We start from the raw sequence: 25,056 nt of genomic DNA, 5'->3' as shown, positions 1-25,056 counted from the left end.
GGGACATAACAGAACGAAAACTAGAGGGGGAGCACTCAGTAGAGTGCAAAACCTCCGCCGCCAATACTGCTAGGTCACTCAAGTGAACCTGATATCCTATTCATTCAATTTGACGTGAACAGTGTTCACAGAGTTATCGTTTGCAACTTTCCCTTTTACTTTTACATACTCAATTCATTCATCATAACTAGATTCCTTGAGACAGAAATTGATTTTACGTGGGTATATCTACCTGAAGTTCCAAAATCAGCCGCAATTATAATTTTGGCATGTTTTTTTTTTTGTTGGAAATCACTTATAACATGTAGAAATGCAAAAAAAAATCGAAATTTTGTTGAAGAAAAAGTTGCAAAATTTTGTTTTTTTTTTGGTCGGGGGCGGGGTAGGGGGTTGGAAATCACTTAAAACATGTATAAATGCAAAAACAAAAATTCAAATCTTTTTTCAAAATGGCCGCCATAGTGGCCATATTGGACTTTGGACCGAGTCCAAAATCTAATGGCATGATCCTTGGACCATACCTAATCCCCCCACCAAGTTTCGTCGAAATCCGTCGAGGAGTTTTTCCGTAATACTGTTCACAAACAAACAAACAAACAAACAGACAGGGGTGAAAACAGTAACCTCCGTCCATCTTCGATGGCGGAGGTTAACTAGAGGGGGAGCACTCGGGAGAGTGCAAAACCTCCGCCGCCAATACTGCTGGGTCACTCGAGTGAACCTTATATCTTATTCATTAAATATGATGTCAACAGTGCTGACAGAGTTTAGTTCTTTTCTCCAACATTTTTTTTTAGGGGGGGGGGGGGTTGGAAATCACTTAAAACATGTAAAAATGCAAAAAAAAAAATTGAAATTTTGTTGAAAAAAAAGGTTGCAAAATTTTTTTTCTCTAACATTTTTTTTGGGGGGGTTGGAAATCACTTAGAACATGTAAAAATGCAAAAAAAAAAATTTGAAATTTTGTTGAAAAAAAAGGTTGCAAAAATTTTTTTTCTCTAACATTTTTTTTTTTGGGGGGGGGGGGTTGGAAATCACTTAAAACATGTAGAAATGCAAAAAAAAATTCTTTTGTTGGGGGTAACAATATATTTTTGGGGGTGGGGGTTGGAAATCACTTAAAACGTGTAAAAATGCAAAAAAAAAAAAAAATTTTGTCAAACATTTTTTTGGGGGGGGGTTGGAAATCACTTAAAACATGTGTAAAATGCAAAAAAAATATTTTTTCTCTATTTTCTTTTGGGGGGTAACAATTTTTTTTTGGGGGGGGGGTTGGAAATCACTTAAAATATGTAGAAATGCAAAAAAAAATTCTCTAACTATTTTTTTTGGGGGGTAACAATTTTTTTGAGGGGGGTGGAAATCACTTAAAACATGTATAAATGCACAAAAAAATTTCCTTTTTTTGGGGGGGGGTTAAAAAATGTTGGTGGGGTGGGGTTGGAAATCACTTAAAACATGTAGAAATGCAAAAAAAATAAATTTCTCTAACAAATTTTTTTTTGGGGGGGGGGACCAAGTCCAAAATTTAATGGCATGATCCTTGAACCATACCTAACCCCCCCCCCCCCCCACCAAGTTTCGTTGAAATCCGTCGAGGAGTTTTTCTGTAATACTGTTCACAAACAAACAAACAAACAAACAGAAAGGGGTGAAAACAATAACCTCCATCCATCTTCGAAGATGGCGGAGGTTAATAATATTGTAAAGAGGATGAAGTGGGGGAGCAGGGGGGACACACCAACGGAGGGGTCGAAGGATGAAACAGAGAGGCATGGAGGAATAAATGAAATGGAGATGGAGCTACATAATCTGTCACACAGGTGGAAAGGTAAACTGGTAAAGAAGCAGAAATGGAAGAAAAAAAAAGAAAGAAAAATAAATAAATAAATAAAAATGAAGAGGAGGACGAGGGAAGGGATAAACCCGCTAACTTGGAAACCTGAAAAGAGGGGACTTAGGAACTGCTAATGAGGATAGAAAAGATCATAGTTGTGAATGAGAAATGACTTTCTTAATTTACTTGCGTTTCTTCCTCTTCTTCCATGGACCATCATTGGCAGTAGGTGGTCGTAGAGGGCTTGAGAATTCGCTAGTCTTCCTTGACCGGACAGGCCTGACATTTGACTAGATATGGTTGAAAGAGCAGCTTTTAGGAATTTGTTCAGTATGTCGGCGATAACTCGCTCACTGTCCGTTGAAAGACACCAACACACCGTGGGATCTTTAACGTACACACGCACACTGCCAGCTGATGAGTCCACAGCCATCTGAGGGGTGGCACCTTGTGCGATGCTATGCCCCATCTGCAAAGCATCAGTTCAACAGATTATAGTCGGGTTGAGCATCAAAACCATACTGGACAGCGTAAAGGTAATTGTGCGCAACTTGTTTAGAAAAATCCAAAGGTCGACAACAAACAATGGAATATTCAGCCAAGTACCAAGAATCACCACGATCGAGACTACTGACTCCCCAGCCCGATTGGATCACACTCTTGAGTGTTTATCAACTGTTTTGTCTGCACATTGTACTCTCAGGAGACAGTGGGGATGTGACAAGTGAATTACCAGCAAGAATTACTCAAAGCAATTTGTGGGGCAAAAAGTAAAACGAATTTTCTTTTTCAACAAGCGATGTCAAGGTCACTCAGTTAAACGTGCCAAGTATCCACCATGGGAAGAAGAATTTTCTCTATTTCCCCAACAGTGAAATAACCCCAACCTCAAACACCGAATACTGTTCGAGGGGAAAATGCTGTGATTTTCCATGGGATAGGAAATGAACACACATTTTGCAGAAACACTCCTGCACATATTTTTCTGAGTGATCTGTAGTAGGATTTAAACATGGGAATGTCAGGACAATGTGCGATATATTCCAAATTTCCAAATACATTTTCCAATTTTCACCTGAATGACTCCTTTCATACTTCTTGGGTGAAGGTATAAATGTCAACAGTGGAGTCTCGAAAATCTGATTTAAATCGTCCGTTGGAATTTCGAACTTCAACAGTTGAGTCTTCGATTAGTAATAATAACCAGAGTTGTTGTCAAAGCCACCCAATGCTCACCTGTTTATAAATGTATCGTTTTTAGCTCGCCTGTTTAAAGAACAGAGAGCTATAGCGATACCTCTGGCGTGAGCGTGAGCGTGAAAATGTTAAAGTTTTTAGTGCAAGTTATTTCCTTTCTCGTGTTTTTATCTACCACACTATTTTTTACTGATTACAACATACAAATACATACATTGCTTAAAAATTATTTGGATCAAACTTCACTGCAATGCTTTATGAAAAATATTATTAGACTAGTCTTTTAAAAACGACAAATGTATAAACAGGCGAGCATTGGGTGGCTTTGACACCAACTCTCTGGTTAAAACACTAGTCTAATAATATTTTTTTTATAAAGCATTTTAGTGAAGTCTGATCCAAATAATTTTAAAGCAATATATGTATTTGTATCTTGTAATCAGTAAAAAATAGTGTGGTAGATAAAAACATTAGAAAGGAAATAACTTGCACCAAAAACTTTAACATTTTCACGCTTACGCTCACGTTGACGCTCACGCCGGGGGTATCGCTTTCGCTCTCTGTTCTTCGAATAGGCGAGCTAAAAAGAATACCAGTACAAATTCGATGAAATCTATACTGTAGGAGAGCCATCTGTTTGTGTGTGTCACCATTTTTCTCAGAGCTGGCTGAACGGATCTTCATCAAACTTTCAAAGGTTCATCAGTGAGTGCCAGGGAGTGTTTTAGACAAAAAACCCTAGTGGGGCAACTTAGCATAACAATTGTGCATTTTGTGAGGAAAGCACCAAATTTGGCACACTAGTAGCCTAACATATTATGAACAGATTTGGAGATTGGGCCATCTCAAATTTTTGATGGCAGTGGAAAATGGCTGCCACAGCCATCAGCAGCTGAATTTGAGATGGCCCAATATCCAAATCTGTTCATAATATGATGGGCTACTTGTGTGCGAAATTTGGTGCTTTCCTCATAAAATGCACAATTGTTATGCTATATTTAGCTAAGTTGCCCCACTACCCTGAAATATTTGAAAAAAAAAGGTCGATTTTTGGAGGGTGAAAAAAAAATTTGTTCTTTCGTGCCGAAACCTTTTTGATTGATGACAGTGAAATGCAAGTGCAGTACACTCATCTATGATCTCTCCGACTCTCCAGAAAATCCTGTTCATCACTTTGCTGATGACTCCACCCTCTGCCGTGCCATCTGTTATCCCTCAGACCGGCAAGCAGCAGCTTCTTCGCTCACTGCAGATCTGGATAAAATCACAAACTGGTCCAACACGTGGAACATGTCTTTCAATCCTGATAAATGTCACACTCTCACTATGTCTCTCCGAAAGGACCGTTTGGAACCCCCCCCACCTACTTTCTCAATAATCCTCTGAAAGAAGTCCTTTCTTTTAAGCTTTTGGGTCTCACGATCTGCCATGATCTTTCCTGCGAAAGCCACATTCCAACCTAGCCTCCAAAGCCAGATTCACGTCAGGCCAGATTAGATCTGTGACTTACTACAGGTATCATGTAAACCTGCACAAACCTGTTCCATGGTCGGGTTGTTGGTGACTAAACTGTCTCCCCCACCAGGTTTTTTTGGTGAGGAGGGTGTTATGATATGGACACCTAGCAGGATTAAAAACAAAATCTGTCAAAGGGCAGAGGAGCTCCTTGTGAGCCAACGGCCATCCATATCGAGTACCCAACTATGTCTGTGGATGTCCTCCTGCAGTTGGGTTACTTCTTATTCGGAAGTTGGTGGCCGGATTTGCACTCCGGCCACCGTAAAACCCTTCATTCCGCAAAACACAAAAACGCAAAGAAATTTGAAAACCCACTCTGTGGGAGTACTTCCTGTGCAGCTTCCCTTCGCAGGGCAGCTCTCCAGATGATGGGATTGGGCCAAAGCCTTCGGGACCCCCAATCTTTGATGACAGATGACATGGGGTAACATTCCCGGGTAAGATTGCAGGAGAGAGTGTCAGAGCGGTGCTGAGGTGTCGTACACCAGACGGCAGTCTCCTTTGTTAACCTGAGGCGGTTCCTTCGGGTGGGTGCCTGGAATGTCCTTTCCCTAAGAGAGGATGATCACCTGTCTCTCTTATCATCTGTGCTCAAGCGTTTGGACATCGGTATTGCAGCACTCTCTGAGGTTCAGAGACTGGATTGCGGCGAGATCATAGTGGGTGGTTGCACCTATTATTGGTCTGGTCGCTCTGATGGTTACCATGCCCAAGGAGTTGCTATAGCTGTGTCCAATAAGCCGACTCCAATCACAACTGAGGTAACACCGGTCAACGAGCATATTATGAGACTAAGGATTCGTCACTCCTTGGGTGTCATTTCCCTGGTCTCTGTTAATGTTCTGACTGAGGCCAGTGATCTCACCGTGAAGGACGCATTCTACGACACGCTAGAGTCTGTGGTTGATCATTGCCTCAGATGATATACACTTCTAGTCTTGGGGAATTTCAATACATCGACTGGAACTGATAGGGATGGTTATGAGACATGTGTTTGTCCCCATGGGTCTGGAACTATGAACCAGAATAGCACGAAGTTCCTTGACTTTGCCAGAAGTCATTGCCTTAGGGTGGCCGGTTCATGGTTTCAGCGCCCACAAGCTCATCGCTGGACTTGGTATTCCAACACTGGCAGTGTGGAAAAGGAGATTGACCATGTCCTCATTGACGGTCACTGGAGGATGAGCCAGAACTGCAGGGTCTACCGGAGTGCTCAGTTCCTCGATACTGACCACCGGCTTGTTGTAGCAACTCTAAAGCTGCACCTTAAATCCAGGAGAATGGTACCATCCCAGCCTAGGCTGGATGTTGGCAAGCTCCAGGATGAGATGGTAGCTGAGGAGTTTGCGAACAATCTGAGTGGAGATTTGGGGGTTCTGGGTACTTTGGGAGGTCCTGAAGAGTTGTGGAGTGCCTTCAAGACCACCGTCCTTGATGTTGCCGGTGGATGTCTTGGAAGTCGCCAAAGAGCAAAGAAGAATTTTGTCTCTCAAGGGACACTGGATACCATTGACCAGAGTCACAGGGCCGGGCTTAATGGCAGAGCTGAGCTGTTCAGGGAGCCGAGACGTAAAACTGTACGTGCGCTAATCTTGGACAAGGAGGCCCATGTGTGAGGAATCTGTGAGGGGGTGGAGCGGCACCTGTGGTCAAGTGATTCTTGTCCTGCTTACAGGGGAATTCACGCATTGCGTTCATCCAAGCCCATCCCTTGGTGTACTTCAATTAGAGCAGAGGGTGGTAAGATCTTGACAGAAGAGTCCGAAGTGAAGGCCCGCTGGGCCGGTTACTTTGAGCGGTTGTACCTGGCTGATCCACCAGCTGTCAAATTGGACATCAGGGGTGTTACAATCCCTGTTGCTGACACTCCAATCAACTGTGGTCCACCTTCCCTTGTGGAAACACAGGCTGCGGTGAACCGGTTAAAATGGGGTAAAGCTCCAGGGATCTGTGGCATCCATGCTGAACTTCTCAAGGCTGGTGGAAATGCTGCACTCGTATTGTTCTTTGCCTGGAACACAGGCATCATCCCAACTGATTAAAATAGGAACCTTGTTGTCCCTCCCTGGAAAGGGAAGTGTGATCGTCAAGACTGCAACAATTACCGAGGGGTGACGCTGCTCTCAGTGCCGGGCAAGGTCTTTGCTCGGATCATTCTTGATAGTATTCGCCACCATCTGCTTGAGCACCAGTGTTCAGAGCAGTTAGGCTTTACTCCAAACAGGTCAACGATTGACCGTGTCCTTGCTCTTCGGATCCTCACCGAACGCAGACGAGAGTTTCGGCAGGTGCTGCTTGCAGCCTATGTTGATCTCTGTAAAGCGTTCGATGCAACGAATCGGGATGCCCTCTGGAGGATTCTTGGTCTTCGTGGGGTGCCACCAAAACTGATCGATCTGATGTCTGAACTCTATTCTGGTACTGAGAGTGCTATGAGATGTGGTGGTACCATCTCTGACTTATTTCCAGTTGTTAGTGGAGTTTGTCAGGGGTGTGTACTGGCCCCCACACTTTTCAACAATTTTATGGACTGGATTCTCGGGAGGATGTCAGAGCGATCAAGCTGTCATCCATCATTTGGGAATGTCAACATCTCTGACCTTGATTTCGCAGACGATGCAGTCATCTTTGCGGAGACTTTATATTTCCTTTTGGGGGCCTTCGAGGTTCTGAATGAGGAGTCAGAGCCGCTGGGATTACGGGTCTCCTTGGTCAAAACTAAGATCCAGGCTTTCAATGACATATCATGTCATTGTACCAGTACCAGGCTGATCCCCCAGCTGTCGAGTTGGACGTCAAGGGTGTTACAATCCCTGTTGCTGACCCTCGAATCAACTGTGGTCCACCTTCGCTTGTGGAAACACGGGCTGCGGTGAACCAGTTGAAACGGGGCAAAGCTCCAGGGATCTGTGGCATCCATGCCGAACTTCTCAAGGCTGGTGGAAATGCAGCACTCGTGTCGTTGCATGCAGTTTTGTGCTCTGCCTGGAACACAGGCATCATCCCAACTGACTGGAAGAGGGGCCTTGTTGTCCCTCTCTGGAAAGGGAAGGGTGATCGCCAAGACTGCAACAACTTCCGAGGGGTTACGCTGCTCTCAGTGCCGGGCAAGGTCTTTGCTCGGATAACACTGAACAACAAAAATTTTTTACTGGAGATGTGTAAAGTGATTTAGACTAATTTGGGTACGCTGGTTTCAAAAATCATAACCGTTTTGCTGTATCACGTCAGGATTTTCAGTAACAGAAATATTCCCATTGCCTAGAAGTCAGGATTTCAATGAAATTTACAAAAATTCATTTATTCATTTATTTCATCATGAATGCTTCAAAATTATAGAAATTACAGAAAAACTCCACTAGAATGTAATTAAAAATGCTTTAGGCATTTGGCTTTGCGTTTGTGCTGCTCTGTGTCAGTTTCACGATGCAGGAACCAGCAGAAATCGCCCATCATGTTCGGGTTGTACCGCCCTTGGTAACGCGTCTCCATGAGTGAAATCTCTTGGTGGAATCGCTCGCCGTGCTCGTCCGAGACTGCTCCCAAGTTGTCAGGGAAGAAGTTCAGGTGCTGGTGTAGGAAATGGATTTTCAGGGACATCCTGGAGCCAAGTTTTCTGAAGGACTCCAGCAGCTGCTGCACTATTTCTTCATAGTTGTCCGCGCGCTCGTTCCCCAAGAAGTTGTCCGTCACAGCTTTGAAGCTCCTCCACGCTGCCAGCTCTTTGGGGTTTAGAGTTGTCGGAAAAGTTTTGTCCTTCATAATCTGTCGGATTTGCGGTCCAACAAAGACACCAGCCTTGATCTTGGCCTCCGACAAGGTGTTGCCAAACTTTTCCTTGAGGTATAAAAACCCACGCCCATTCAGATCCATTGCCCGTACAAAACTTTTCATCAAGCCGAGCTTTATGTGGAGTGGTGGAAGGAAAACCTTGGCTGGGTCGACAAGGGCGACATGCTTCACGTTGTGTCGACCAGGTACATGCTCTTTTCGCTCTTCCCAATCTTTCTTCGTCCAGTGATTCTTGTCGTCTCTGCTATCCCAGAGACAAAGGAAGCACATGTATTTCGTGTAGCCTGACTGCAGCCCTAACAACAGCGCCACCACTTTCAAGTCTCCGCAGATGTGCCAGTTGAAGTCATTGTACTTGATGGAATCAAGCAGCTGCCGCATAGTCTCATAGGTCCCTGTCATGCCAAACGCGTGAGCCAGTGGGACTGATGGTTTCTCGTTGCCATTGTGGTGAAAAACAGCCTTCAAGCTGTTCTTCCCCGAGTCGATGAAGAGGCGCCAGTCTGCAGGATCGTGATCACACCCAAGTTCTTTCAACAGACCGTTGATGTCACTGCAGAATGTCATCGTGTCTTCCATCTCAAAGAACTCAGCCATGTCTCTGTGACGTGCTCTGATCAAGGATATCTTGGTGTTAGGTTCAAGTAGATTCCACTGCTGCAGCCTTGATCCAAGCAGCTCTGCCTTCGCCTTTGACAGCGAGAGATCTCTTACAAGATCATTTAAGTCTCCCTGGTTCAGAAGGTGTGATTCTTGAGTGTCGGGTTCAAAAGGTTCATCATCACCATCCTCTTCACCACTGCTTACAGCTATGTTCTGATCAGCTGGAGGTGTTGGAACGGGGTTCTCGTCATCATGAGGCACAGGTTTACGAGCAGAGACGCAGTCAGCGTACTTGATGTGACCTTTATTCTTCTTGTTGAAGCCGGCGATGCTTGTGCAGCAGAAATAACAATCATCATGATGATTCTGCGGCTCACGCCATATCATGGGCACCGCAAATGGCATGCTCGCGCACTTGCCCACCAACCACTGAGTCAAGGTTGTGTGACAGCTTGTGCAACAGATGTGTGGTGCCCAGCTCTGTTCTTGGTCCCCCACCTTACACCCGAAGTAGTGAAAGTAGGCGGCCTTCATTTTCACTGCTGTAGATATACTTCGCTGTTGATCTTTTTTGGTATAACGACCACAGACATAACAGAAGTTGTCAGGATGATTGGTACAGGAACGCCTACTCATCTTTATCTGAAAGAAAGAAATATAACACAAGTTAACATCAATTGTACGAAATAGACATGTTAAAGACATATGTAAATTTCATTGAAATCCTGACTTCTAGGCAATGGGAATATTTCTGTTCCTGAAAATCCTGACGTGATACAGCAAAACGGTTATGATTTTTGAAATCAGCGTACCCAAATTAGTCTTAATCACTTTACACATCTCCAGTAAAAAAAATTTTTTGAAATTTGTTGTTCAGTGTAATTCTTCATAGGGTTCGCCACCATCTGCTTGAGCACCAGCGTCCAGAGCAGTCAGGCTTTACACCAAAGAGGTCAACGATTGACCGTATCCTTGCTCTTTGTGTCCTCACCGAACGTAGCTGAGAGTTTCGGCAGTGCCTGCTTGCAGCCTATGTTGATCTCTGTAAGGCGTTCAATTCAGTGAATCGGGATGTCCTCTGGAGGATTCTTGGTCTTCGTGGGGTGCCACCAAAACTGATCGAGCTAATGTCTGAACTCTACTCTGGTTTTGAGAGTGCTATGAGATGTGGTGGTACCATCTCTGACTTATTTCCAGTTGTTACTGGAGTTTGTCAGGGGTGTTTACTGGCCCCCACACTTTTCAGCACTTGTATGGACTGGATTTTAGGGAGGATGTCGGAGAGATCAAGCTGCGGTGCATCATTTGGGAATGTCAAGATCTCGGACCTTGATTTTACAGATGATGCAGTCATTTTTTCGGAGACTTTAGATATCCTTTTGGGGGCCCTCGAGGTGCTGAATGAGGAGTCAGAGCCGCTGGGATTACGGGTTTCTTGGGTCAAAACTAAGATCCAGGCTTTCGGTGACATCTTGGATGCTGCTGTCCTGTCTGTGCTTGTTTGTGGTGACGATGTTGAGGTCGTGGAGAGATTTACTTCCCTTCGCAGTAATATTCATGTCTCTGCTGGCTGTGAGCCAGAAGTCAATAGACGTCTGGGTCGGGCCTGGGGAGTCATGGATTCACTGCATAATGGGTTGTGGCGCTGCCGGTACCTGTGCGGGAGGATGAAAGTCCAAGTCTTCAGGTCCTTGGTGCTTACAGTCTTGCTCTATGGATGTGAGACTTGGACTCTGACCAAGGATCTGAGACGGAGACGTAATTTGGTACCAGGTCTCTTCGGAGAATCCTTGGCTTTCGCTGGTCAGACTTTATGTCCAACGAGCGGTTGCTGAGAGAGACTCAAATGAAATTTGTTACCTGCATAGTCCGTGTGCGTCAGCTGCGGCTGTATGGACATGTGGCTCATTTTCCTGACGCTGATCCTGCTCACCAGATTCTCTCAGCAAGAGACCTCGTGAGTGGAGGAGTCCAATGGGCCGACCACGTGCCTCGTGGTTGCAGCAGGTTGATCGGCATCTCAAGGAGATTGGGATGGGCCAGGCATCTGTCTGGGGCATGGCCAGACGGATGCCCTTGGAGTACGGGCGGAAAGTGGACGCAGCGACGTGCTGCTCTGGCGCATACTCCCATACGTGACCTCCAAAGCCAGTAACCGAATGGGAATCGTCCATCATGCAAAGTCCTTCCTTGGCCCACCTGAGCTTCTGACCACAAACAAAGCTTTTGTCTGCAGCCTGATGGAGTACTGTTCTTCCCTCTGGGCTGGTGCTCCTGCCTCTCACCTTTCTCGGCTTCACGCAGTGGAAACCAAGGCGTTTCGGATCATTGGTATCTCCTGCGATGAGGCTGTTTTTGGGACTCTCACTCTCTCACCGTAGGCAGGTTGCTGGTCTTTCATTCTTCTTCTGTATCCTCTCCGTCTCGCCCCCCCCCACTCTGCTCTGTCTGCAATTTGTCCCCACCATATTTCCGCAAGGTGCTCAAGGTCCAGCAACAACCCCCTTCTGGTAAAACTTCCAAAATCACGAATCACTGCTCACCTTCACTCTTTCATTCCCCTTTTTCCCCACCTTTGGAATAAACTCCCTCACTCTATTCAATCCCATTCTTCCCTCCAGGCCTTCAAAACAGCTGTTCACCACCACCTCTTATCATCCCCCATCCAAATCCTCGATCTTTTCTACCCCCGTTAATCCACCCAATCCCACTTCTTTCAAATTCCTTGCTTTCCTTCCTGAAAGTCCCTGTAATGTCCATCTTGTATTCCCCATGTTCCCCACCCCATCCCTCTCCCTTCCACAGATCTCCGAATGTCTCTGTTCCCCACTGTTTTGTCCATCCCTCTCCCACTCCTCTTGTCTCATGGCCCCCTTACTGTGTGTTGTGTGTTCGCTCTCATACGAGCCTTGACAAGGTATACAAAAAAAAAATCATAATAATAACAATCACCAGACATTTAAATACAAATTAACGTGGGTGAAACTCCTTCCATATTTATGGAAATCCGTGTTTTTGTAATTACCTGTACGGAAGTTTCCGTATATTCGTCATCAGAAAGGCATATCGTGATTATAGGGAATTGAGGTTGTATTCCGGTATGCCGATTCATTTCTTAACACATTTCATCCAGATGGGGTGTAATGCCAAAGCAATAACGCATCATGACCATGATTATGTGAATTACTCTCGTGTTTTTTATTTTATTATTAACCTCCGCCATCGAAGATGGATGGAGGTTGCTGTTTTCACCCCTTTCTGTTTGTTTGTTTGTTTATTTGTGACCAGTATTACGGAAAAACTCCTCGACGGATTTCGACGAAACCTGGTGGGGGGGGGGGGTTAGGTCTGGTCCAAGGATCATGCCATTAGATTTTGGACTTGGTCCAAAATCCAATATGGCCGCAATAGCGGCCAACTTGAAAAAATATTTGAATTTTTTTTTTTTTGCATTTCTACATGTTTTAAGTGATTTCCACCCCCTCCCCCCCAAAATAAAAATTGTTAGAGAAAAAAAATTTTTGCAACTTTTTTTTCAACAAATTTCGATTTCTTTTTTTTTGCATTTCTACATGTTTTCAGTGATTTCCAACCCCCCCCCCCCCCCCAAAAAAAAAAAAATTTGGCAAATTTTTTTCAACAAAATTTAGATTTTTTTTTGCATTTCTACACGTTATAAGTGATTTCCAACAAAAAAAAACATGCCAAAATTATAACTGCGGCTGATTTTGGAACTTCAGGTGGATATACCCACGTAAAATCAATTTCTGTCTCAAGGAATCTAGTTATGACGAATGAATTGAGTATGTAAAAGTTAAAAGTAAAAGGGAAAGTTGCAAACTATAACTCTGTGAGCACTGTTGATGTCAAATTGAATGAATAGGACATCAGGTTCACTTGCGTAACCTTGCAGTATTGGCGGCGGAGGTTTTGCACTCTACCGAGTGCTCCCCCTCGAGTTATGAACTGTTTTTGTAGAAGTTACCCGGGTACAAAAGTTTGCAAGCGTGTTCGTGCGATCAGATGTCTGCCAGGCAGGAGACCGTGTGTGTACGTCAGTGTTGCGTATCCGCCTTTCCTCGCCGGCAGATTCGTCTGCACTGTTTATCATTCTTTTGTTTTTCTAGTGCGAGCCCGAATGTGCGTGGCCATACGTGCAAAAAAAAAAAAAACTTTCAAACCGCGGGACAGAAACAACAACCACACAGGCCGTTCCTTCGCTCTCGTAAACGACACGCACACACACACACACACACACACTGCTGGAATTATAGATAGACGACACACACACACACACACACACACACACACACACACACAGATTGCTGGAATTATAGATAGATGAAATGAGGTCAATGAGATGACAAATGAAGGGGTTGAATGCAGACTGCAGAACAATGAGTAAGGAAATAGTTTTTACCACCAAATTGAGATGTATTTCGTTGGCAAGCAGGTTGAGTAGAGCTGAATTCCTTAACACTTCCAAAGGCCAAACCGTTTCAACAATTGGAAACCAAAAAAAGCTGTGCACTTTTTTTGATAAATTATTTTCGGAACAATTTTTCTTCAATAAATAAATAATAATAATAATTGTCTCCATGTACACACCTTTATCTCGTTAGCACCTCTTCATAAACAACATTGCTGAGGAAACGGCACTTCTTCTTCGTTTCCTCATCCAGGGCAAGAATGCAGAAATTAGCGCCAATGTATTTTGCCTTTTCGCAATGTCGTCGCACGGAAAAACACAAAGAGAAGAAAAGAGAAAGAAATAAAACGCTCGTGCAAAAAAAAAAATACTTCCTGGTTCGTAGCATACCAGCTCACTCTGATGTTACCGAAATTTATGCACTGTCTAATATGAAAACGATCGTAACTTGGGGCATTGTGTTTATCTATAAATGCGCATAAGAAATCGAGAAATTATTCGAATACAGTAAGTCATCACTATCCGGAAGTCCGTACGTTGTGACCCATAATGGGGAACGCGGCTGAGGTTCTCTTCCCCATTGGCCACGCCTACGCAGCAACGTGTCTTGTCATTGGTTGGTAAATAAATGGCCATAACTTGGGAAGCTCTTGTCCGATTAATATCAAACCTAGAAAAGGCACATCCTCAGGTCTCCAGCAATATATCTGGCAAGTTTCAATTAGATCAGACCGGTTGTCGAGAAACAGCGGTCACAGACACACACACACACACACACACACACACACACACACACACGCACGCACGCACGCACGCACGCACGCACGCACGCACGCACGCACGCACGCACGCACGCACGCACACACACACACACACACACACACACACACACATTGCTGGAATTATAGACAGATTCATTTTATTTTGTTATATTAATGGTGTAGTATTAATTTGTGATTGGAATGATGATGTTTGGAATGAAAATATATCGAGATTACATTATAAGATGGAGGAAATTGTAAAAGGGGGCGGGGAAAAGGAAAAGGCAGGGTTTCACCGATCGGAATGGAAGGCTGTGGCGTTCCTTCATCCCTCGTGGGCGGGGAAAAGGAAAAGGAAAAGGCGTGGTTTCCCCGATCGGAATAGAAGGCTGTGGTGTTCCTTCAGCCCTCGTGTGCGGGGAAAAGGAAAAGGCGGGGTTTCCCCAATCGGAATGGAAGGCTGTGGAATTCCTTCATCCCTCATGGGCGGTTTCTAATAGCTGGAGAAGACTGCTTAAGTTATCACCGAGATGGGACTTCCTATTTATCCTTTGGGAGAATTCTTCTTCAGTCATCTCACAAAAGGTCGAGGAGAACTGGTGTGTCATTGCGATCTTTAGCGGCACCATTTTGCCTTTCATGTTATTGGTTTGCGGGTGCCAGCAGTGACCACTATTTTCGTTGTGTCTGTGTGTCTGTCTGTGTGTCTGTGTGTCTGTTTGTAACTCTCCAGAGCATAGCTCCGTGACGTTTGATGCGATCTTGATGAAACTTGGACACAAGCTAGATATCATGGTCTCGTTGTGTCTTTTTGTATGCGGGGCGTCCCAACGCCCCTTCTGGGAGGAGCCATGCCCATTTGAACTTTTTTATCGATTTTTTTCTCGCAATTTCATTTCCTAGAAGTTGTACGTAATGTCCATAAGTATAACATATTAAAAAAATCTGATTTGATTTGGTCAATTTTGACGGAAGAGATAGGTTTTTATGGTAGCGCTTCCTCAATAATTCCCGTGAACCATCGTCGCCTCCCGGCTTGTAATATGTAAATGTTCTCGAGCTCAGGTTGATTGGGAGTTTTCCGGTACCGGATGCAACAGGTAGAGAGACGAGCGGGTTGTTGAGAGACGAGGTCATTGTTGGAATAAAGGATTGATTCGGATTCCTGCCTGCTAAAAAGATCTGCCTGCTTGGCGTTTTGGGTGCGAACAACCACCATTTGTTGGTGTCTGTCAGATGCATTCCACTCTTTCAGAGATCTTCTGTACCTGGTGTTGTGCTGAAAAGGGCAACCCTTATCGTGGAGTTTCACTGTTAATGATTCTTCCCTTGATATTGGCACCTTCATGTGGCTCGTGTGTAAAGAGCTTTTCTTTGCCTTTGTGCTACCTTGCACGTCTCTTTTTGCCTTACGCGGATTGGTGAAGTTTGTCTCAAGAGTGTGGAGTCGATTTCTCCTCGGGTCCTTCATCAACATTCCTGGCTTCGGCCCTACTGGGTTGCAGAGAGCTGTTCAGCTAAGTATCTCAACAACTTATCATTTCTTTATGGCATTTGAACTCCTTTCAGATGTATTCCCATCATTTGTATGCTCACGACTCCGATTTCAGGCGATGCAGTGCCTGTCGATGCAATGCCCCATTACTCATTTTGCTAACCTGACGGGCTGAGTCAATCCACCTGTTGTTAATCTTAGGGAGACTCTAAGATCTTAAGCCAGCCACGATAACTGTTAAGCCAACACCAGGCTCCAGCAATGAATGTTCAAATGAAATAAAAAAAATTCTTCCCCAAATATCACTTTCATTTGCATCGTATTTCGGTTACAATATGGACAGGATCACGCCCAAAATGCATATTTTGACCTAACTTTTTCAAAATTTTCTGAGGGAGCATACCCCCGGACCCCCCCTCCCCCCACACACAAAAATCTCCTTTTTCCTTTTTCAGAAAGTTCTGCAGTTTCACCCATGAATAAACCTCTTCTGGAAGCAGTCAAAGTTGTTGGTACATCTTATTCTTCTTCTTGAACAGCCCTATATTATATATCAGAGGCAAACTTAAACCAGAAACATCAATGGTACATTAACGAGCATCGAATTCCACTTCTAAGGTAAAACTTCTATAATGCCTGTTCACCAATAATCTACAGGGTGTTTACAAAGTCTTATTACCCCCTCAGAAGAACCTGATAAATGAATATAATGAACATGCAAGAGGTATAAATTTAACCTCTCAATACACGAGACTTTTATAGTCATAAAAATGAAAATATTAACATTGACGTGAACGTATCGTTGCGGTTCTGCAAAACTGCATGCCTCAAGGCAATGGCACACAACATACAGCGATCCCAAGGCAGTTATTTCAATAGTATGTGCATTCGTTCCTTCCATGTGTCTAGTGGGTAAAGGGGAAAGATGCATTGCATGGGACTCTTTCAGTTGGACTTATTTAACCTTCTCTTTCGGTTGGACTTCTTTAATCTTCAACCCATGCAGTTCTTCCACTCCTTTGCAACATCCCTATCTCACACAACACACGCAAAGACTAATAGTAACCCAGCAAGCGTGAATTTTCCATTCAAAACTGTGTGCCAATTCTCAAGAGCCATTTCACCTCAGATCTTTATTCCGGTCACCAAATTATACCATGCTCACCACAACCACTTCATCCGACTACTAAAAATCCCCGTAACACCGCACGCTTACATTTTCTATTTGTGGTGCTTTGAACCTCGAATGATTCACTTTGCTTTTGCTAAAATGATTATTAATTTTCAGCTCGGAAGAAGTGACGTCAGAGACAGTCGTATTCCGAGTCAATTCTCTTAATTGAAACTGCCACCGTCTGACTCACTCTTCCTTCTTCCAGAAACCCCACGATTAAATCTGAGCTTGAGCATATTTGCATATAAAATCAAAGGCAAAATGATGCCGCTGCAGTACTTCCCCCACCAAGAGTATTACTCAAACGAAAGGTCCAAACAAAATACATAATGTTGTAGAATAAGAGATGTTGACTTCCATGTAAAAATAAAAGTCGCAGCAAAGAGAAATGCTCAACAAGCAAAATGTACTCTCATAAATTCCTGCTGGGAAGTGTACTGTACATGATTCCCATTACAAGTCGTATACTACAGCAAGGGTATTGTTTTAGTAGGTGTCGACCCATTGTTCAATGGAAGGGTCAGCTTTGGTGCTGCGTCAAGAAAAGCTGGCTTCAATCAATCTATGGGGACTGTCTCACAGCCACTGTTAATATCGAGTGTGAGGATCTTCTTGAAACTTTGTACGGTCCGTCATATGGTTGCTGCAATGGTTTCTGGACAGCATCATGACGTACAAATATGTGGTTGCATGTAGAAAATTCCTGGGGAATAAAAATTGGGCGTGACGAAGGCATACGTGTTGCTGTCACCTGGAGACCCTGCCCCTGCATGCATTGGACCTTGAGAACAATTCTCCTGGGAAACGAAGCGGTGCACCGTACACTAGCTCTGCAGTGGAGCATCCAAGGTCGTCTGTTCGAGCAGCTCACACACCAAGCAGGACCGTAGGTATGACGTCCATCTAGTTCATAGAGTTATCATGCACTTTCAGGGAAGACTTGAGTTGGCGGTGGAAACGCCCCACCTTACCATTCGCTGCTGGATGGTAAGCAGTGGTTCGCACACGGTCGGTACCCAGTTGTTGAGTCAGCTTGCAAAATGAGTGAATTCAAACTGGCTTACATGATCCATAGTGATGGTTGATGGAACACCAAAACGTGTGATCCAGGTGTGGACAAAGGCCTTGGCGATGGTGTGAGGGGGCCGACAAGATCCACATGAGCTCTGTTAAAACGCCTATCTGGTGTTGAAAAGATACCCAGTGGTGCAACAGTATGACGTTGGATCTTGAAGCGTTGACTTTGAAGACGTTGCTTGGCTCAACGGTGCACATTGGCATTGATGCATGGCCAGACGTAGCATGTGGTGATGAGTCGCTGGGTTGCCGAAGTAGATGGGTGCACAAGTGAGTGAAAAGTGTTGAAGACTGGATGACGGAATTCCACAGGAACGAAAGGGCATGACTGTCCCATCGATATATCACACACGAGGGTCATGTTTATCCCTGTGAGTGGTACCTCGCGAAATGTAAGTGAACCGGCTGCAAACTGTGGTTTGTGGAACTCTGTGTCCTCCCGTTGCGCTGCTGCAAGTGCATCAAAAATCGAAGGCCATTGTGCTGGGAGAAGACAATGCAAATACCTCTATGCATGAGAGTGTCAGCCGCAGAGTTTGCGATTCCTTTGATGTGCTTGATTCGGTGGTGAATTTTGAGATATAACTGAGTTGGCAAAGTGTGCGAGGAGAGTGAGCATCCAAATGGGTGGATAGAGTGAAAGTTAAAGGTTTGTGGGCAGTCAGGACAGACAATTGGCTGGCTTCGAAGATGTGGCGGAAGTGATTGAGGATGATGTATACAGAAAATAATTCCTGACTGAATGTGCTGCACTTGCACTCTGTTGGTTTCAGCATTTTAAAGAAGGCCAGCGGATGCCAGTCATGAAACATGAAACACCAGGGTGACAGATTCGAGCTGGGTCGATATTGAAACCCAAGCTGGGCATATCATAAAGGTGAGTGCGCATACCTCCAAGGTATCCCAACACCCCATATTGTGACACTTGCCCTTGGTACAATTGCACCTGGGTTTAAGGTCCATTCACTGCCATCCTGATGTTATTCATTCCACTGTAGGCATATCATCTCATAATTGTGTAGATGACTGTCATTATCTCCTTACACCCGTGATGCCGTCTTTTTCCATAAACCAATCAACATTTGGAATTATCCACTCCATAATAATGCCAAATATTGCAGAGTGAAAGTTTCGATGACACTCGATATGTTCGAGCAAAGCATTGCATTGCATGTGACCAAGCTTCTAAGTTTAATTACATTTTCAATAGTGTTGTCATGTGTGGTAAATCGTGGTCTGTTAAATAAGCACCTGCATCATTTGCTTCCACTAAATCTGCCTCCATATTGATAGCTGAAAACGCCAAATGCTAGGGCATTGGTCAAGGGAGGATATGCACGATCCCTCTGCTGCGATATTGTGTGCAAATGCCTCTGCCCTTGGGGTAATTTATATGGTGCTACGCTTGAACTGATATATGCCTGAAGTAAAATGTAGAAATTATGGTTCAGGAATATCTACTATAACTATCCGTCATGGTGTGAAACGTTCAGTCTACCTTTTTGGTTCGAGGCAAAGATGAATGGTCAAGGTGGGGGTCAAAGGGTTGGAGAGATTGTGGGGTCATGGAAAAGACTTGAAAGAAAAATCAGGTACACACACTGTGCCAGCATTACTTATGTGGTTCATAATTTGCCTTGAACTTATTTCCCATTACATACCTTCACATCCTTTCTGCAAAACTTTTGAATTCGCAATGTGGACAATATTTTCCAAAGTGCAGGACATCTCGGTTCATTTTGTGATACCTTCTTACTGTGACATTGTCCACTCTGTTGGTAATCCACATGTAGTAATATCTGATTACCCTCTCTGCCTTTGCTCTGTTGGTGGAACACTACATCTGGAAACTGCTACTCTCCTGAAGAGATATTAACCCTTATGATGCAATGAGATAAAAATATTGAATGTGTGTAAAAAATGTTTGATTGGCTTGCATCCAGGCTTGTGCTTCAATAACATGTTCACATCACTTGGAAAAAGAAAATTCATACTTGCTGATATCATTTGATGTCAAAAATCTATCAAATATCTCTTCCCTTTGCTAATGACCAATCAAATCATTGAATAAGATAAGGCAAAAGGCTCCTCTTAGGAAGGGAGGAGCATAATCCATACTCCTCAACCCCCAGCCACCACACCACCCCTCTAAAGATGCTCCTTTATTTCATTGTCTTGAACATATGCACCATAAGTTTGTCTGACTGACAGTAGCGGGGAATTTCATTTGAAAGATGTTGCAAATTTGTAGGATTGCCACAGACGTTGGTGGCAAGTCCATTCTCATCTTTGACTGAAATGGTAATGTCGAGAGAGAGTTGCCAGAGATACCTGAAATCTCCCATATGACATCAAAGGCAGGGCAGAAGGAATTGACAAATTGAGTTATGAACAAAGGTCTTGTAGACTGAGTAGCTCTGATTTTCCAAAGAAAGACTTGGATTGATGGAGGATGCCAAGTCTTTTGCTGGCTTTGAAGGCCAGCTTTGCTTTGTGGTCAGTCCAGGAAAGCCCATGGCTGATTGTGTCCACACATGCATGGTGAGGCCTAGAGGTTCAAAAGACTAAACCTCTTCCAGTGGATTACCGAGGAAATAGATAGGTGGGTTTATTTGACGATCATTTCAGAGTGATAAGGTGATACTGTGAGATTTTCCAGGATTGAGGAACATGTTCCAGATTTCAGACCAGAGTCTAATCAACTCGAGATCAAGAGAGAGAGAGAGAGAGAGAGAGAGAGAGAGAGAGAGAGAGAGAGAGAGAGAGAGAGAGAGAGAGATAGAGATAGAGATAGAGATAGAGATAGAGATAGAGATAGAGATAGAGATAGAGATAGAGATAGAGATAGAGATAGAGATAGAGATAGAGATAGAGATAGAGATAGATGCCGCTGCAGTCTTCATGGCGGAGGGGTGGGGAACTGTATGACACAATGGGAATGCATCTGCATAAAGGAAGAGAGGGTTTCCAGAGCATTGGAGAGGTCATTAATGTGCATGAGAAAAAAGACTAGGCCCAAAACACTGCCTTGAAAGACTGGAGATGGGTGAAGAGGGTTCTATTGATCACATCATTTTGGCTGTGTGAGTGGAGGAAGTCAGAAATACAGGAATGAAGGCGGCCGTCTATGCCACAAGCAGAGAAGTTGGCAAGCAAAGCAGGATGCCAGACATTGTCAAATACCTGAGATACAAGGTGTTCCAAAAAGGTTGTATATCTATTTGGAACCACAAATGAAATTACAATATCCTTTGATTTATGCGATACATAAACTCATAAAGTTTTGTGCACACCATCAATACACTTTAATGTGAGCTCTGTTTGTCGCACACAGGGCAACAAGGTGGTACACAAGTTCTTGCCATGTTCAGCTCAGCATGTCTGTGTCCACCAGTGTGCATGCAGCTGTGATTCGAGATCGAAGATCCTGCACATTTGCCACTTTGATGTTGTGACAACATCTTTGACAAACCCACACAGAAAAAAAATCAAGGGGGGCTATGTCTGATGACTGTGGGGGGGGGGGGGCGTCAGGCGGTTGGTCCGTCTTGGCCAATTCAGCGACCTGGACATTTTTCATCCAGGACAGCTCGTAAGGCCCAATGAGGGGGAGCACCATAGTTTTGAAAATTTTTATTGGGTTGCAGGTCTTCAATCTGTGGGAAGGCGAATCCTTCCAACATGTTCATGTAAATTGTTGAGATCCTTGTATCCTTCGCAAAGTAAAATGGACCCACCAAGTGGTCACGGAGAAGGCCACACCACACATTGACCTTTGGAATGTCACGTATGTGTTCAACGACGACGTGGGGTTTTTCAGAGGCCCAGATCCTCATATTGTGCCAGTTGACCTTCCAAAATACATGGAAGCATGCCTCGTCTGTGAACATGACCTTTTTCAGGTGATCTTCATCATCTTCCATGCGACTGAGCATTTCCGTGGCAAACACTTTGCATTTAGGTTCGTCATTTGGTTTGAGTTCCTGCAGAATCTACACGTTATAGACATAAAGCTTCAGTCTTTTATGTAAAATCCTATGCACAGTGGTCCTTGGTCGTCTCAGTTCTCTGGATGCATGTCAAACTGATTTTCTGGGGCTTTGTTGAAATGATTCACACACTCGTTCAACATCTGCTGCACTTGTGCTTGGTCGACTGATACTTTTCTGTTTATGACAACTTCCAGTCTCCTTAAACCTCTTGTACTACTCTCTGATACTAGTCCATGATGGCAGATTCCTTCCATACCTCGTGTGGAAATTATGATGAACTTGCATGTCAGATCTTGTCTCGAAGAAACACTCGATGCACTGAGCTTTCTTCTGTGGAGTCACCATTTTCTTTTACATTCAACCTCCAGACCTGAAAAAATATATAACTTTATGAGTTTCTGTATCATATAAAACAAAGCCGGTATTGTTGTATCATTTGTGGTACTAAATATATTAAAAACCAAAGTTGTCCATGTCTTTTTGGAACAACCTAGACATATGTCCAGCAAGACATTCCTATCCTCTTGTTTGAGAGTGAGGGTCTTCAACCGTTGTTGAAGAGCCATGCCCATAGTTGAGTGACTGGGATGGAATCCAGACTGATAGTCAGAGATCAGACTGTTTGAAAACAGGAAAGACTTGACATCAATAGCTGGAATGGATTCCATGACCTTCTTGTAATTGGAAGCAAGCCTACTACTCTATAATTAGTAGGATCTGTTGTTTGTACATTTTTGTGGATGGGACTGATGTTTGCTGACTTCCATGCAGAGGGGAGTTGGGCAAATGAAAAGGATAGAATGAATAGGGTAGATAGATGGGGAGGAAGAACAATTGAGCAGGATTTGAGAAAATGGCCGCTGGTATCTTCTGGGCCGACTGCAGAGGCAGAGTCATGGTCAGGAAGAACTTTTTCTACCTTCTCAGGTGAGAAAGACACAGAGTCCAGTGGACAGTGGATATGTCCAGGTTGAATGGGGACAGAATGGAATGTGTTGGATACACACAATTTGGAGGAAAAAACAGAGGTTCGGTTAGAGGTTAGACATTCTGCCTTATCTTGGGCAGTTTGCAATAATACCTTTTGAGGTGAGGGGTGCATCATTTTTATTAATTTTAAAAATATATAAGAAACTGTATAGTGGATTGGACACTGGTAAAGGACTAATCATAAAACCTCCTACACACAGACACACACACACACACACACACACACACACACACACACACACACACACACACACACACACACACACACACACACACACACACACACACACACACACACACACACACACACACACACACACACACACCATATATGGGTGTGTTCCATATAACACACCCTTATATGTTCCCATTAAGCTGATCCTCACAATTACAATCATGTGTTGAACGGCTATTCGTAATGTGTTATATTGACATTTGAAGGATGTTATTGATGATCTTAAGTTGTTGTAGTTCTAACTTGAATTATGTATGATGGAATATCTTCAGTTCATGTTCACTCATCAGAACTCGCCATTACTATGTTGAACAAGGAGGAAAAGACAAAAAATATCATAGCCCCGGTGGTTTTAGTAATTTTGCTCGACAGGATTAAAGGGCGAACCCATATTTATCTACATCTAAAATGGCCGCCAGTCCAGCAGTTGCCTTCTTTGATCAGATCGCAAAATAAAGTGAGGGGCATGTGTGTGCCATCATGTACTGTGCTTTTGCCAAGTTTGAACAAAATCAAAAAATGCATGTCCGAGAAATGGTTGGGGAAACATTTAAGTAACTAAATGGCCACTGGTCGGCCATCTTGGATATGATCTCCAAAAAAGTAATAACGTTCTTAATGAAGCCGTCATTCTTTATCTGTATGCCAAGGTTGAACAACATAAATAACAAGGTAATGCATGTCTGAGAAATGGTTGAGGACGTGTTCAATACCAGGTTTTTACAACTCAAATGCCCGCTAGTCTACCGGTCGGACATCTTTGATCAGATCACAAAATAAAATGAGGTTCACGTGTATGCCATCATTTACTGTGCTTGGGCAAAGTTTGAACAAAATTGGGCAATGCATGTCTGAGAAATGGTTGGGTACACGTTTAAGTAACAAAACAAAAAAAAGTCACCAGTCAGCCATCTTGGATCTGGTATTGAAAAGTAACTAAGTTCATATGTAAGCTATCATTCCTTGTCTGTGTGCCAGGTTTGAACAGCATCGTTAAATGCATGTCAGAGAAATTGTTGAGGACATGTTCAACATCGGGTTTTTTACAACTCAAATGGCTGCCAGTTAGTCATCTTTGATCGAATCACGAAATAAAATGTTGTGCTTATGTATCTCATCGCGTGTTGTCTTTTGGCCAAGTTTGAACAAAATCAGTCCACACATATCCGAGATATAGCTGCGGACGGACGCACGGATGGACGAGACACAATCCATAAGCCCACGTTTCTGACTAAGTCCAACGGGGGCTAATAATTATGGTAAGTAAGAAATGATCTAACCTTAATTATAAAACACCCTCTACTTCAGTTTACTTTATCACAAATCTCAAAGTATTTGTACACCTCAATGAGAACTTTAATAATCTGTAAGCAATTGACTGATTTTAACATTGCCTGGATCAAAAACTGGGCTCCCCAGCATCATTTTCACTCCCTTAATTGAATGATCATCGACTAGATAAAACCTTGTTCCTTGCTTGTCAATCTCAAGTGTCTTTTCCTTTTCTACAAAAAAAATGTGTGTTTATAGTGTTGCTGAAAAAGCTCTCATCCACTGCAAGTACATTGTCAGAATTACTGTGGTTAAGAGTAGAAAGCTGCTTAAAGCAACCAAGAAGAGCTACACAATTACTATTAGCATTTTCCGTGATACATGCTTGGTAGCTTCGGTTGTACGCATTTCTGTGTAAGCTGTCGCTGATGACTGCTAACAAATGATGAAATTGATATGGTGGCTGAGGGGTATGTGGAGCATTGGGATTCCCATGTATGTACTATTTGTGAATGTCTGCAGCCTGGGCAGAGTTTGAGCAGTAAAAGGCTTATCTTGTGTAGCTTTTCTTGGTTGCTTGATGCAGTTTTCTTCAGCGAGAAGAGCATGAGGGTTAATTTATCTGATGATTCGAGCCACCTGGGGTAATTAGGTGGGAGCTGATTGGTATTCCCTCCAATTATG

General features: G+C 43.7%; 1 long non-coding RNA gene across 1 annotated transcript in view; it reads left to right on the top strand.

The window, feature by feature from the left end:
* Positions 1–25,056, top strand: part of LOC147011114 (uncharacterized) — a 61,641-nt gene that overhangs the window by 5,830 nt on the left and 30,755 nt on the right. The window contains exon 2 of the long non-coding RNA XR_015052340.1: positions 18,657–18,760. This is a non-coding gene — a long non-coding RNA (uncharacterized LOC147011114). The remainder of the gene's footprint in view (positions 1–18,656; positions 18,761–25,056) is intronic.

Source organism: Eptatretus burgeri, chromosome 16 (genome assembly GCF_056783735.1).
Source record: "Eptatretus burgeri isolate ZD-2024b chromosome 16, Ebu_testis_v1, whole genome shotgun sequence".
Taxonomy (NCBI): Eukaryota; Metazoa; Chordata; class Myxini; order Myxiniformes; family Myxinidae; genus Eptatretus; species Eptatretus burgeri.
Note: the sequence above shows the minus strand (reverse complement) of the source record. Positions and strands in the feature narration are given on the sequence as shown.